Here is a 13,215-nt window from a genome sequence, read left to right as displayed (position 1 = left end):
TAGAATATCATAATAATTCTTTTAAATGTTTGGCAAGGAATAAAAGAGACAAAGTGCTTTGGAGATCCTTTTTTTTCTTTAATCTCATTTTAAAAATGCTTATTTGTAACTTTCAGGTTAAGTTTTCCTGATAAACCTTTTCTAATTGACTGCCCATTCAATTAGGCACAAGTTTCTTGATTAAGTGTGTATGCTCTAGAGCCAAACGCTCTGAATAAATCTTGGCTTCACTACTTAGTAAATTAACTTTAGGCAAATTACTTGCCCTCTATGTGCCTCAAGTTGCTAATCGGAAAAATGAGAGTTAGAGTACAACTGACCTCAAAGAGTATTTATGAGGATGAAATGAATTAAAAACATAAAGTCCTTAGAAGCAATGTTCGGCATATAGTAGGTATTTTGTAAATGTTGACTATGTTTACTAACTTGATAGCATCTAATATAGAGAGACAACCTGGGTGGAAGGGGGAAAGATAGTGGTCTTAGGCAGAGAAGCAGGATAAGCTTTAGGATTACATGGGTCTCCCTTTATATTCCTCAGCGTCCAGGATGTTTTGGTATCTATTTTCCTGGTGGTGGATAGATGTACATAAAATTAATGACATTAAAAGTTAATAACTAATGAAGATTACAGTAGATCTAGAAAAGAGTCCATGTTTGTTGCCTTTTCACTCCCTGATTTTGGGTCAACATTATAGGGTTAAGCAATTTATAGGATAATTTCCAGCATGGAAGCAATCAAAGCTTTGAACTTACTAAGTGACAGGTTACAGAGAATTATTTGTAAACGTCATCATTACTCATGTTTTTGTGAATTGAAGTCACTTGGATAAAGATACTTAAAGTAATTATTAACCTATTATAAATGTTATGGACAGTATTGCTCATTATGTACTTCATGTTTCACACTTCATTTTTATAATTTTAGTTACGTGGTATTTCAGATGAGTATAAGCAATAATATATCACCAAGTCCACACTACTAGGTGGAGCAGATGTGAACTTTTTGTTTTCTTTGTGTCATATTTGCTTTGGTTTTGTCTTTTTAAGGAAATAAAACAAAGATACAGCCTTTTCCTTACTAAAGTACAGCTAGATTTCTTTCACCTTTCGCTATTACAAATAGCACTGAAATAAGTATTTTTGTGAAATATGTGAATGTACTTCTCTAGGACATATTGCTAGAAGTGGAAATGTTGGAATGTGAGATATTCACTTTCACTTGTAACTTAGGTATTAGAAAATTGTTCAGTAAAGCGCTTGTACCAATTTAGCCTCCCGCCAGTAATATGTAAGAGTCCCTGTTGCACCATATCCTTGCCAATACTTGATGTTACTGGACTATTGCCAATCTAATGAGTTCGAAATAGTGTTTTGATGTTTTTTAACTTTTATTTCTCTGATTGCTATTGAGGTTGGTGATCTTTTTCTGTATTTATAGGACACTTACATTTCTTGTACTCTGTAATGCCTATTCATCTTCCTTCGTGGTTTGTGCTTTTTGTGTCTTAAGAAATCCATCTCTTCTCCATGTCGTAAAGATAGGCATCTCTGTTTTCTTCTGAATATGTTAGTTTTGTTTTTCACTTTTTGGTCTTTAAGCCAGTTAATGTAATAACAGAGAAAACAGAATGATCTGTGGTTCAGCTTCTGCTAGGCAAGGAAGTACAGAATATTGTCATGAGAGCAGATTAGCTAGGTAGGGAAGAAAGTGAAACCAGAAGAGATGGGGCGAAAGAAAGGAGACTGACCAGTAGTCTTGGTAAATTCAAAGAACAAGTGCATTGGAAATTATCAGAATGACGAAAGTGAAAAAGATGGCCGATTGTGGTCAGAGAGAATTCAGAGGGACAGTTAGGGTAAAAAGGCATAGGGTGTGGTTATGAAGGTGAGTGAGTAAAATATAATGGCGACAAGGAAAAGCAGAATACTCTTCAAGTTCTTGAGAACGATATCGTCATTGAGTCCCTATTCATTTATCTGAGATCTCTACTAGGGTCATATAACCTCCTTCTCAGTTCTGATGATAGGTCAACACGTCCTATAAAAAGGCAAACTTATGCAAATCAATTTCTCTATTTTTTGAAAAAAAAATTAGTAATGGTTAGAAAAGCCTTTTTATTCCTCATGTAGGATAACGGCTTCAAATTCCTTTCTGTTGTAGACAAAGATAGTATTTCAGGTCTATCTAGAAGTAAAGGATCTACATGGTACTTTTTGTCAATAGGAAGCAATGCTACTCAAACTTTAATATGCATACAAATCACCTGAGGAACTTGTTAAAATGTGGATTCTAGTTCATTAGGTTTGGAGTGAGGCCTAAAATGCATTTATTCTGGCTCCAAAGTGATGCCGATGGCTGCTAATCAGTGGATGAATCAGATTAAATATTTTCCTCTCTAAAATCATGATCCTTAAAAGCACAGCCCATTTGGAAGTGATCTTATCAAGGAAATGAAGCTTCAGCAGAACCAATGATGAATTTGTCATATTAATGTCCTGAGATTATAATGGTGATGGCTAATGGTATATGGTAAATATTCAAAGATGGTAGGATGTGACAGATTCAAACTCTACCTTGAAATGGAAACATATGAGGAGATTCTCATCTACTAGAATAAATGAATTTAGAAAGGTTATAGCATACAAGATCAATATACAAAAATAAATTGTGTTTCTACATAAAAATATTGTTACAATGGCATAAAAAAATATTACTTAGGGATAAATATGACAAAACACTGAAAACTACAAAACACTGGTGAGAGAATTTAAACCTATATAAACCTATATAAGTTGTACCATGTTCACAAGTCAGAAGACTCAGTATTAAGATGTCAATTGATCTGTTGATTCAACACAACTCTAATAAAAAACCCAGTAGTCTTTTTTTAAATTGACAAGCTGATTCTAAAATTCATATGGAAATGCCAGACCTCAGCCAAAACAACTTGAAAAAGTTTCAGGGCTAACTACCTGATTTTCAGGTATTATAAAACTACAGTAATCAAGGCAATGTGGTATCAGCATCAAGACAGACAAATAGGTCAATGGAACAAAATACTGTGTAAAAATTGACACACGTGGATAATATTTTTTTTACAAAGATACATAGTTCAGTGGAGAAAGGACAGCTTTTCAACAAATGTTGTAGAACCATTGGTTATCCATATGCAAAAAACAAAAACAAAAAAAACCTTTGATCAGTATCTTGGCACCACATATAAAAGTCAACTCAAAATGGAACATAATCCAAAATGTAAAACCTACAAAACTAGAGGAAAAAATAGAAGATACTTATGACCTTCGCTTATACAAAGATTTCACAGATATAATACTGAAAGCACAATTCCTAAGGAAAATTTGATAAATTTGAATTCATAAAAATTTAAACTGTCTGCTCTTTGAAAGACTGAAAATAAAATATTAAGTCCAATAGTGGACTTATATCTAGAATACCTAAAGAACTCAAAACAAAAAATAAAAGCAGGCAAAAGTTTTGACCAGATACTTCACTAAAAGTGTGCACATATGCACGGTGAAGTAAGCACATGAAAAGATGCTCCACGTGATTAACCACTACAGAAATGCAAATTAGAACCACAATGAAATACACAACCATTAGAAAGGCTAAAATTAAAAAAAAAGACTGACCATACCAACTGGTTTTTTTATTTTTATATTCCCATCCTTCTAAACCCTCCCCTTTGACAACCATCAGCTTGTTCTCTATTTGTGCATCTGTTTCAGTTTTGTTTATTCACTTATTTTGGTTTTTTAGATTCCATATATATGTGAGATCATATGATATTTGTCTATTTCTGACTTATTTCATTTAGCCTAACATGCTGTAGGCCCATCTATTTTGTCGCAAATATCAAAATTTTGTTCTTTTTATTGCTGAATAATATTTCATTGTATATATGTACCACCTCATCTTTATCCATTCATCTATTGATGAACATCTAGATTGCTTCATATCTTGGCATTATTGCAGTGAACATAGAGGTGCATATATCTTTTTAAATTAATGTTTTTGTTTTCTTTGCATAAATACCCAAAAGTAGAATTGATGAATCATATGACAACTCTCTTTTAATTGTTTGAGGAATCTCCATACTGTTTTCTGTAGTGCCTGCACCAATTTGCAATCCCACCAACAGTATATGAGAGTTCCATTTTCTCCACATCCTCACCAACACTTGTTTGTTGATTTATTGATGATAGCCTCTCTGATAGGTGAGAGGTTAGCTCTCATTGTGGTTTTAATTTGCATTTCCCTGATGATTAGTAATGTTGAGCATCTTTTCATATGTCTCTTGGCCATCTGTATGTCCTCTTGGGAGAAATGTCTATTTAGGTCCTCTGCCCATTTTTTAAATGAATTGTTTGGGGGTTTTGTGTGTGTGTGTGTGTGTGCACGTGTGTGTTGCTTTTGTTTGGTGTGGAGTTATTTAGCTATTTTGAATATTAACCCCTTATCAGATGTATCATTGGCAAATATTCTCTCCCATTCAGTAGGCTGTCTTTTTATTTTCTTGATGGTTTCCTTTGCTGTGCAGAAACTTTTTAGTTTGACACAGTCCCATTTGTTTATTTTTTTCCTTTGTTTTTCTTGCTTGAGGATATATATCGAAAAAGATATTGCTAAGAGTGATGTAAGGGAGTTTACTGCCTGTATATTTTTCTAGGAGTTTTATGATCAGGTCTAAATCTTTAATCCATTTTGAGTTTATTTTTGTTTATGGTGTAAGAAAATGATCCAATTTTATTTTTTGCATGAATCTGTCCAGTTTTGCCAGCACCAATATTGAAGAAATTATCTTTACTCCATTGTATATCCTTGCCTCCTTTGTCACAGATTAACTGAAGGAAAGAAACAGAAACTTTATTTAAAGAAACAATGGCTGAAAACTTTCCTAATCTGGGAAAGGAAGCACAGTTTCAAACAAGATGACCTTAAAGAGACGCACACCAAGACACATTGTAGCTAGAAGTTAAAGACAAAACCACAATCTTGAAGAGAGCAAGAGAAAAATGAATTACACAAAGGAAATCCTATAAGACTATTAGCTGATTTCTCATCAGCATCTTTACAGGCCAGAAAGTGGAATAGTGGCAGAACATCTTTATGCTGAAGGAAAGGGACCAACAACCTAGAATAATTTATCCAGCAAGGTTATCATTCAGAATTGAAGGTGAGGTAAAGAGTCTCCTGGACAAGCCAAAACTAAAGGTCATCACCATTAAACCAGGTTTACAAAAAAAAAATGTTTAACGGTCTTTTTTAAAGCAGAAAAGGAAAGTCCATTACTAGAATTAGAAAATACGAAAAAGGGAAAAATCTAACAGGTAAAGCCAAATAGTCAATAAACACATTCAAATATTTAAATCATACATTTAAAAAGCTACTACAAAGGTTAAAAGAAAAAATATCAAACTCAACTGAAACTACAATAATAGGAGATACACAGCACAAAAAGATCTAAAACATGACATCAATAAAGTGTTGAAGGTGAAGTAAAAATTTAGAATATATTCAAACTTATGCCTATCAGCTTAAAATAGACTGCTATAGATATAGAATGATATACATAAACCTCATGGTGACAAATCAAAAACCTAGAAAAGAACGAAGAGCAAGGAACTCAATACATTAAAGAAAAACAAGAGAAGGGATCAAGAGGAGAAGAAAGGAACAGAACACAACTGTAAAACAACCTAAAAACAACCAAAAGGCAGTAAGTACCTGTTTACCAATAATTACTTTAAATGAAAATGGATTAAATCCTCCAATAAAAAGACATAGGATGGCTGAATAGATTTAAAAAATATGACCTATCTCTATGCTGCTCTCAGCAGACTCATTTCAAATCGAAAGACACATAGCCGTTTTTGTTTGTTCATTTATATTGTTCTTTAGATTCCACATATAGGTGAAATCATACGGTATTTGTCTTTTCTTGTTTTACTTAGAATAATACCCTCCAGGTCCATCTAGGTCATTGCAAATGGTAAGATTTCATTCTTTTTTATATTGCCAAGTAATACTCTATCGTGTATATGTACTATATCTTCTTTATCTAGTTTATGGAAGGACACTTAGATTGCTTCCATATCTTGGCTTTTGTAAATAATGCTGCAATTAATATAGGGATGCTATTTCTTTTCAAATTAGTGTTTTGGATTTTTTCGGATAAATACCCAAAATTGCTGGGTCATAAGGTAGTTCTATTTTTAATTTTTTGAGAAACCTCCATACTGTTTTCTATAACGGCTACACCAATTTGCAGTCCTACCAAAAGTACACAAGGGTTCCCTTTTCTCCTTGCCAACACTTGTTGTTTATTGATTTATTGATGATAGTCATTCTGACAGGTACGCAACTTTGTTGGGTTTTGTTTTGTTTTGTTTTGTTTGTCTGTACCTATTGGTGTTTCCAGATTGCCATTTTCTTTAGCTCCAAGTCTGAGATTTATAAGGTAAAAAGTAAATCCACAGAACTTACCACCATGTCGTGTGTCCCTTAGGTCCCAAAGTCCCTAGCCTGTCTTTCCTCATCTCTGCACCGTTCAGAAACTCCTTATGTTTGTTTTATATATACTATCCCAGGTTTTTGTTGCACTTAACAAGAGAAATAGAGATAAGTACATCTATTCCATCTTTTATGAAGCAGAATTCCTCCTTCTTATTTTCTTATTTCCCAAACTACATTTTCAGTCAATGAGGGAAGGGAAGACTTAGTAGAGAAAATGTACATTCTAGAAGGAGAGACAGACAAAGAATAATTAAAGGAAGTGAGGCTGTTGGTCATGATATAGTCTGAGAGAAGAGCCTCCAAGCAGAGGGAATAGCCAGGACAAAGATGCTGAAGTAGGAACGTGTCTCTTGCGTATGAGTGTATCATACATAGTTCAGTCAGGAAAGCAGAACCACGATGAATGATATGAAATAAAGGATTTATTCAAAGGTTTGGGCCTCTTGCAGTCTCGGGAGCTAGTGAAAAAGCCTGTAGGAGGAGGCTGCCTCTGTGTCTCGTGGTAGATATGAAGTCATGGTAGACCAGCAGGACCAGCAGTCAGGAAGAAAAGCTGAATATGAAACAGGGAGATAAGAAACAGGAGAACAACTGGAAACTGTAAAGCCAAACTAGAACCCCTGTGCATCTCCACCCATCTTCCTCTGCTTCCCACCTTAGCTGCACAGCTAAACTGCAGAAGCAGTCTTGCCCTTCACAGCAGAGCTGCACACACCTGACTCAGGACTCAGAGAAGATGAAGAAGATCTGGTGGAAGAGCAGGCCCACATCAACAAAGTGAGCCAGCAGATCAGCAACAACATGCATGAGCTGCAGCAGCACTTACACCCTACACCTGCCTTCACAGCATCCTGGTTGCTATTTCACTGCTGCCTTCCAAATATCACACCAGGTTGTCTTAAGGCTATTGCCTAGAGGAAGAGAAGGGAATTCTGGGACATGTAGTTCAAATTTTACTAAGATGACGATAAAGAAGATCAAGAAAGCCAATGTGGCCAGACTGGGGCAAGCATGGGGAAAAGTAGTAAGGGTTGAAGTCAGAGACGTGTATTGGGGTCCATGTCATAAAGAGTCTTATAGACCATTGTAAGAACTTGGGCTTTTACTCAGTGACATGAGGACCTTTTGCAGGGTTTTGAGCTGAGGAGTAATTGTTACTTTAAAAAGGAATAACTTAAGTTTAATTAATGACATATCAGTACAACAGATAGCCCTGAAATATACATCTTATAAATAATGACTTAGAAGAAAAAGAAATGTCAGAAATCAATGGATAGTGGAAGCATCATTCAATAACTGGTATTAAGAAAACTGGACATTTAAGGGAAAAGCAAGTAGATTCTCATATAATTTTCCCAATGAATTTCCAAATGAATTTCAAGTTTATTAACTAAATGCATAACACTTAAAGTAAAAACAAATGGTTGCTAACATTTCTGGAAAACAATTTTACCCAACAAACTTTGATTAAATATCTGCTAAGTGCTAGGCACTCTGCTAGATGCAGGGAATACAACTATGATGAATGCACTGTTCTGCTGTTGAGTCCATATTCTTCTGGGCTATTTTACAATATATACCTGGAGTCTTGAAATGGCAAAAAGTATAATATCTCCTCACTATACAGTCAAGTATATAAATATGTAACTTCCTGCTTATTTTCTATAACATATCCATTTTGAGGCTTCATTAATATAATCTTAATTGTTTCAAATTATACTCAATAAATTCAATTTTTTAAAAAATTTCCCCTTCCTCTTCTCTAATGTGGCATATAGGTTCTATGGAGCTTACATTTCATCATAGCCCTGAGAGGTGCCATCTGTCCCTGATGGGCATCATCCCCCATCTGGGCTCAGAGAAGGCCACCCTCACACCGGTACACTTGGTCCTGAGAGCTAGGTCTTCCTTAACCTCACCTCATTCTCAAGGCCCCCACCTGCTCTTAGTCATTTCCCCTCTTCTAGACATTTCTGCTCTGCTCAGAAGCGTGAGAGACTGAAAACTATCCCAAATTGTCTCTGCCCACACAACCTTACCAGCATTTCCAACCCACTGCCCCATCCAGGGAGTAGACACAGGTGTTCTCTGCCTTCGGATCCTCACAACGTTTGGAGCTTTATTGTCTCACCTTCATGTCCTCACCTGGGACATCAACCCAAGCTCCACCCCCTACTGGAGACTCCCAGGGGTGTCTGACTTTCTCTTCTCCTCTTCCCTAGCCCTGGAAATCTTATTCTGGTTCATTTTCCTATGGCTATTTTCTTCTTAATGCCGGGACCTATACCCATTATGCTAAGAAAAACCCAAGCTCTCTAAACCTTTCTCTGCCAAAAATTGCAAAAATATGTTTCAAATATATGGTACCTGAGCATTAACTCATTTGTTTCCCTCTACATTTCTCAATGAAGAGCCTACCCAGTGTAGTGTCTTAACTTTTGAGGCTGGTAAAATGCCTTCAGATATAAGGAAGCAGGGGTAATGGGGTAGCAAATGGCACTGGTAATTAAAACTGGTTAAGATTTTAATTTTACATTCGACCATAATTTTCATATCTCTGGTCCTGGCAATTCCACTCTGAGCATCTTAAAATAAATGATTAATGATGTGATTTCTATTCTTCCCTCCCGGACGAGGCGAGTCTTGGGTTTGGCCCAGAATGGAGCTCTGAGATCAAAGTAGGTCAGTTTGAGCTGCAGGTTAAGGAAGTACCTTGCAGCTTTTTATAGCTGGCAAGATATCCATGTGATACTAACCATCTTAGTTTCTAGGCAACATCGTCAAGATTGGGTAGAGCCTATTCATTTCCAACCGAATATCCATGCAGTCTTCCTTTCTATCTCAAATTAACAGAACTGTGTTGCCCTCTGCCACTCAGCTTCTTTTTCAGCTATGTGTAGCTCGATGGCTAAGTTCTGGCCAGCGGAGTGAAACCAAAATGTTCTGTGACACTTCCAAAGTCTCATTAAAATCTAATGTTAAATAAAACCCCTACAACAAAAATCATGCTAAATATGAAAACATTACAAGTTTGCCTTTGAAAATCAGGAACAAAGTAAAGGAGTCTGTTCTCATCACATCTATTAGGTACTTTATAAAGATCTTATGCAGCACAAAAAGTCAAGAAAAAGAAATTTAGCACATAAAGATTGAAAAGGAGGAAATAAAACTGATATTATTTGGAAATGATATGATTATCTACATAGAATTCTTCCCAAAGAATTTAAAAATAAATTATTAGAAATTTTTGATGCAATCAATATTTAAAAAATTCAATTTCATTTTCATATCAGACATGATTTAAAAACTTTAAATGTCAATATCATTAATTTACCATAGAACTATAAAATTCTAGGAAAAAATCTAACAAAAAATATTCAAAATCTATACATAAAAAATTATAAAATTTTAGCAAAAAATCATTAAGGAACATCTAAGTGGAGAAATATTCCATCTCTATGGATAGGAAGACTTTATAATAAACATGTCAATTCTCTCCAAACTGATCTATAGCTATCAATTATAGTCAAAATCTCAACAAAGTTTTAATAAAAACATGAGAAGTTAATTTTAATATATATGGAGGAGCAAAAGGCCTATTATAGCCAAGATATTTTTGATGAAAAAAATGAGGGAATTATCACAGCAGATATGATTTATGATAAATTTACAATAATTAAGATAATGTGGTTGTGGTACAGGAATAAATGAACCAACCAATGGAAAGAACAGAGAGAATCCAGAATCAGACCCATATATATTTGAAATTTTGAGACACACTGGAAGTAGAGAAGTGGAGAAACACTGAATAACAAATGGAGCCAAAAAAAATGAAATCAGATCTTACTTCACACCATATAAAATATCAAACCTAGAAGCATTAAGAACTTAAATAATCAAAAGCAAACTTTAATTTTTTAGAAGGAAATATAAGTGAATATATTTCTGATCTTAAGATATGGAATAATTTTCTAAAACGATGCAAAACTATGCTAATCATAAAGATGCTATTAACAAATTCAGATAAGTTAAAATGAGTCATCAAAAGATATAAGAAAATAAGTTCCAACTGGGAGAAGTTATTACAACACAAAGAATTAGCATACAAATATATAAAGATTTCTACAAACATACAAGAAAAAGTAAAATAACCTAATAGAAAACAGCAAAAGATTCAAACAGGCATTTTACAGAAGGAAAAATAAATACAACTAATAAACACGGAACACTACTCAACCTTATAATTGGAGAAATGTAAATAAAAACCATTCAGAGATACCATTTGACAAATATTGATAAAAATTAAGGAGTCTGACAACATCAAGTGTGAAGGGAATGTGAATCAATGTGATCACATTGCTCATAGGAGTGTAAATTAATAGATTCATTTTGAAAAATAATTTGTCATATTTTAAAGTTTTTCGTGCTTTAAGACCCAGTAATTCCACATCTAGGTATAGATCCCCTCAAAAAACATTAACACCTGTGTAATATGAAATAGAATTTTCACAGCAAGAAAGTTAGTGATAGAAAAAGAAATAGAAACAACCCAAATATCTAGTGGCAGGAAAAAATATAAATAAAATTTAGTAGAGTCACACAATAGATTATAATATGGAGGTGAAAGTTCATTAATGAACTACTGTTTTACTAACCACATGGATGTCTCAGAAACAATGTTGAGTAAAAAGAAAAACAGGCTGCAGAAAACTAAGCATTGTGTGATACTAATTTTATTAACCAAGCAAACCACACATAATTATATATTATGTAGATGTACAAGTATATCTAGTAAAATTTATTTTAAAAAGCAAGTGTCACATTTAGGAGAGGAGTAACCTATGTGAGAGGCAGAGAGCCAGGATATCACTACCTTTTCCTCTTGACCTAGTTTTCAGGCATTCGTTTCAGTAGAAGTTCATTAACAAATAAAAAGCAAAGTAAAATAAGGCCATGCATAGCCAATAATGAGAGTGTGCCATGAATCAAGAATTTTAAATAATTGCTTTCTGTGCATTTAAAATTCATTTTCAGTATTGAAGGGATTCAGAACAGGCCTCCCCAAGATATGCTACTTTTGCATGTGGACTCTTTTGAGCTGAAGGCAATTGAGACCCTGCAGGCCGAAAAGAAACTTTCACCTCTTCCTTAAAGAGTATAAATTAGGGGCCTTTCCCATAATAAGGGTTATTACCAGAAATAACTTTTTATGATCCGTTTATATGGCAAGGTAAACATTTAATTACTGAACATCTGTGCTCTTTATCATCCTGCAAATGACTTTTCCCCCCTCTGAAGCTTCAGACACCTGACCTCATTCCTTGGCTTGGAATGTCATATATACCTTACTTTACCTTTCCATAAAGGTAACCTCTTATGAATGTGGGGTCTCTGACTCTTGTGTATGTGGGATTTCATAAATACATATGTAATTAAATTTGCTAATTTATTCTTAATCTGTCTTATGTCATTTTGATTATTAGACCAGCGGGAAGAACCTAGAAGGATAATTTTTTCCTCTCCCACAGTTTTTTTTAAAGTCTATGAAAACTGTAAAAGGAAAAAAAATTTTTTCTTAATTCCACTACCCAAATACAGCAAGCAACATGACCTGGAACATGCTTTTGTGACTTTCCAATAAAGTGGGAAGTGTTGCTGCTGTTCTTGTCACAAACTGTGGAGCGAACGCTGTATCACTTCCAGCAGCTCTAAGGTCAGGGAAATTATTTTGAAAAAGATGGCAGGGAACTTTAGGAAAGAAACAAAAAAAAGTGTGAACTAAGACTCCTTACAGACAGCTTTCAGTTTGTCTTTAAAATCTGATGTCAAATAGCTTGTTTAAATTCTAAAAATCAACAAATAAGACTATTGCGATGTAAGTGTTTATTGTAAGTGTCGGCGTTTTACGCCACATTTATATTCTAAAACACTGTGCACTTCTGGGTAATTCATTATTAAAATTTTCTTTATAACTTTAGAAACCCTCAATTCCCACATAAAAATATAGAAAGGCATTTTGACATTTTGAGTCAGAAACAGCAGCCAAAGGAAAAGGAGTCTGGGATTCTAAAATGCATTAGCATTTAAAGTAGCGTCCCTCCAGATGCCAGACAAGCAAGTACATAACAGCCACCACCTTGTGAAGGCCATGCTTCGGAGGGGACACTGTGGCATTAACGTAGGGAGGAGGCAGGAGAACCACACATTAAATCAAGCTGCCTTCAGAGACCACACTGTGCTGATCGACCCCACGGCCAGACCACAAGGACACCTGCAGAGCAGAGGAAGAGTTCCTCTGAGATCACTAACTAACCATTTCCCCACACGTGAAGGGAGAACAGGAAGACAGTCTGTAAGTCGTGCCCTACACAAAATAAACACAATCATTCATTCCCTATGGCTAAAACCACAGGGAACATTTGAATCAAAGGATGAGAATTGCCAGCAGGCTTTTCACGCTGCTCTGATCTTCTCACACTGTGTGCACACACCATCAAAGGAAAACGGGTAAACTATTTTTTAAACTGTAATTCATAGAAACTAAGGATAACATATAACCCCAAAACTTGGGGTTCCTCTCAGTGGCTTTTTCTCTGTCCCTCTATTATCTCTGTCTGAGTTTCTCTGAGTCTCTCTCAGTCTTTGTTTCTGAGAGGAGGCCACGCTCTGTGTATAGA

The sequence above is a fragment of the Pteropus medius genome, unplaced genomic scaffold (genome assembly GCF_902729225.1).
Source record: "Pteropus medius unplaced genomic scaffold, Ma_sr-lr_union100, whole genome shotgun sequence".
NCBI lineage: Eukaryota > Metazoa > Chordata > Mammalia > Chiroptera > Pteropodidae > Pteropus > Pteropus medius.
The sequence above is the reverse complement of the archived record's forward strand: the minus strand, read 5'-3'. Positions refer to the sequence as shown.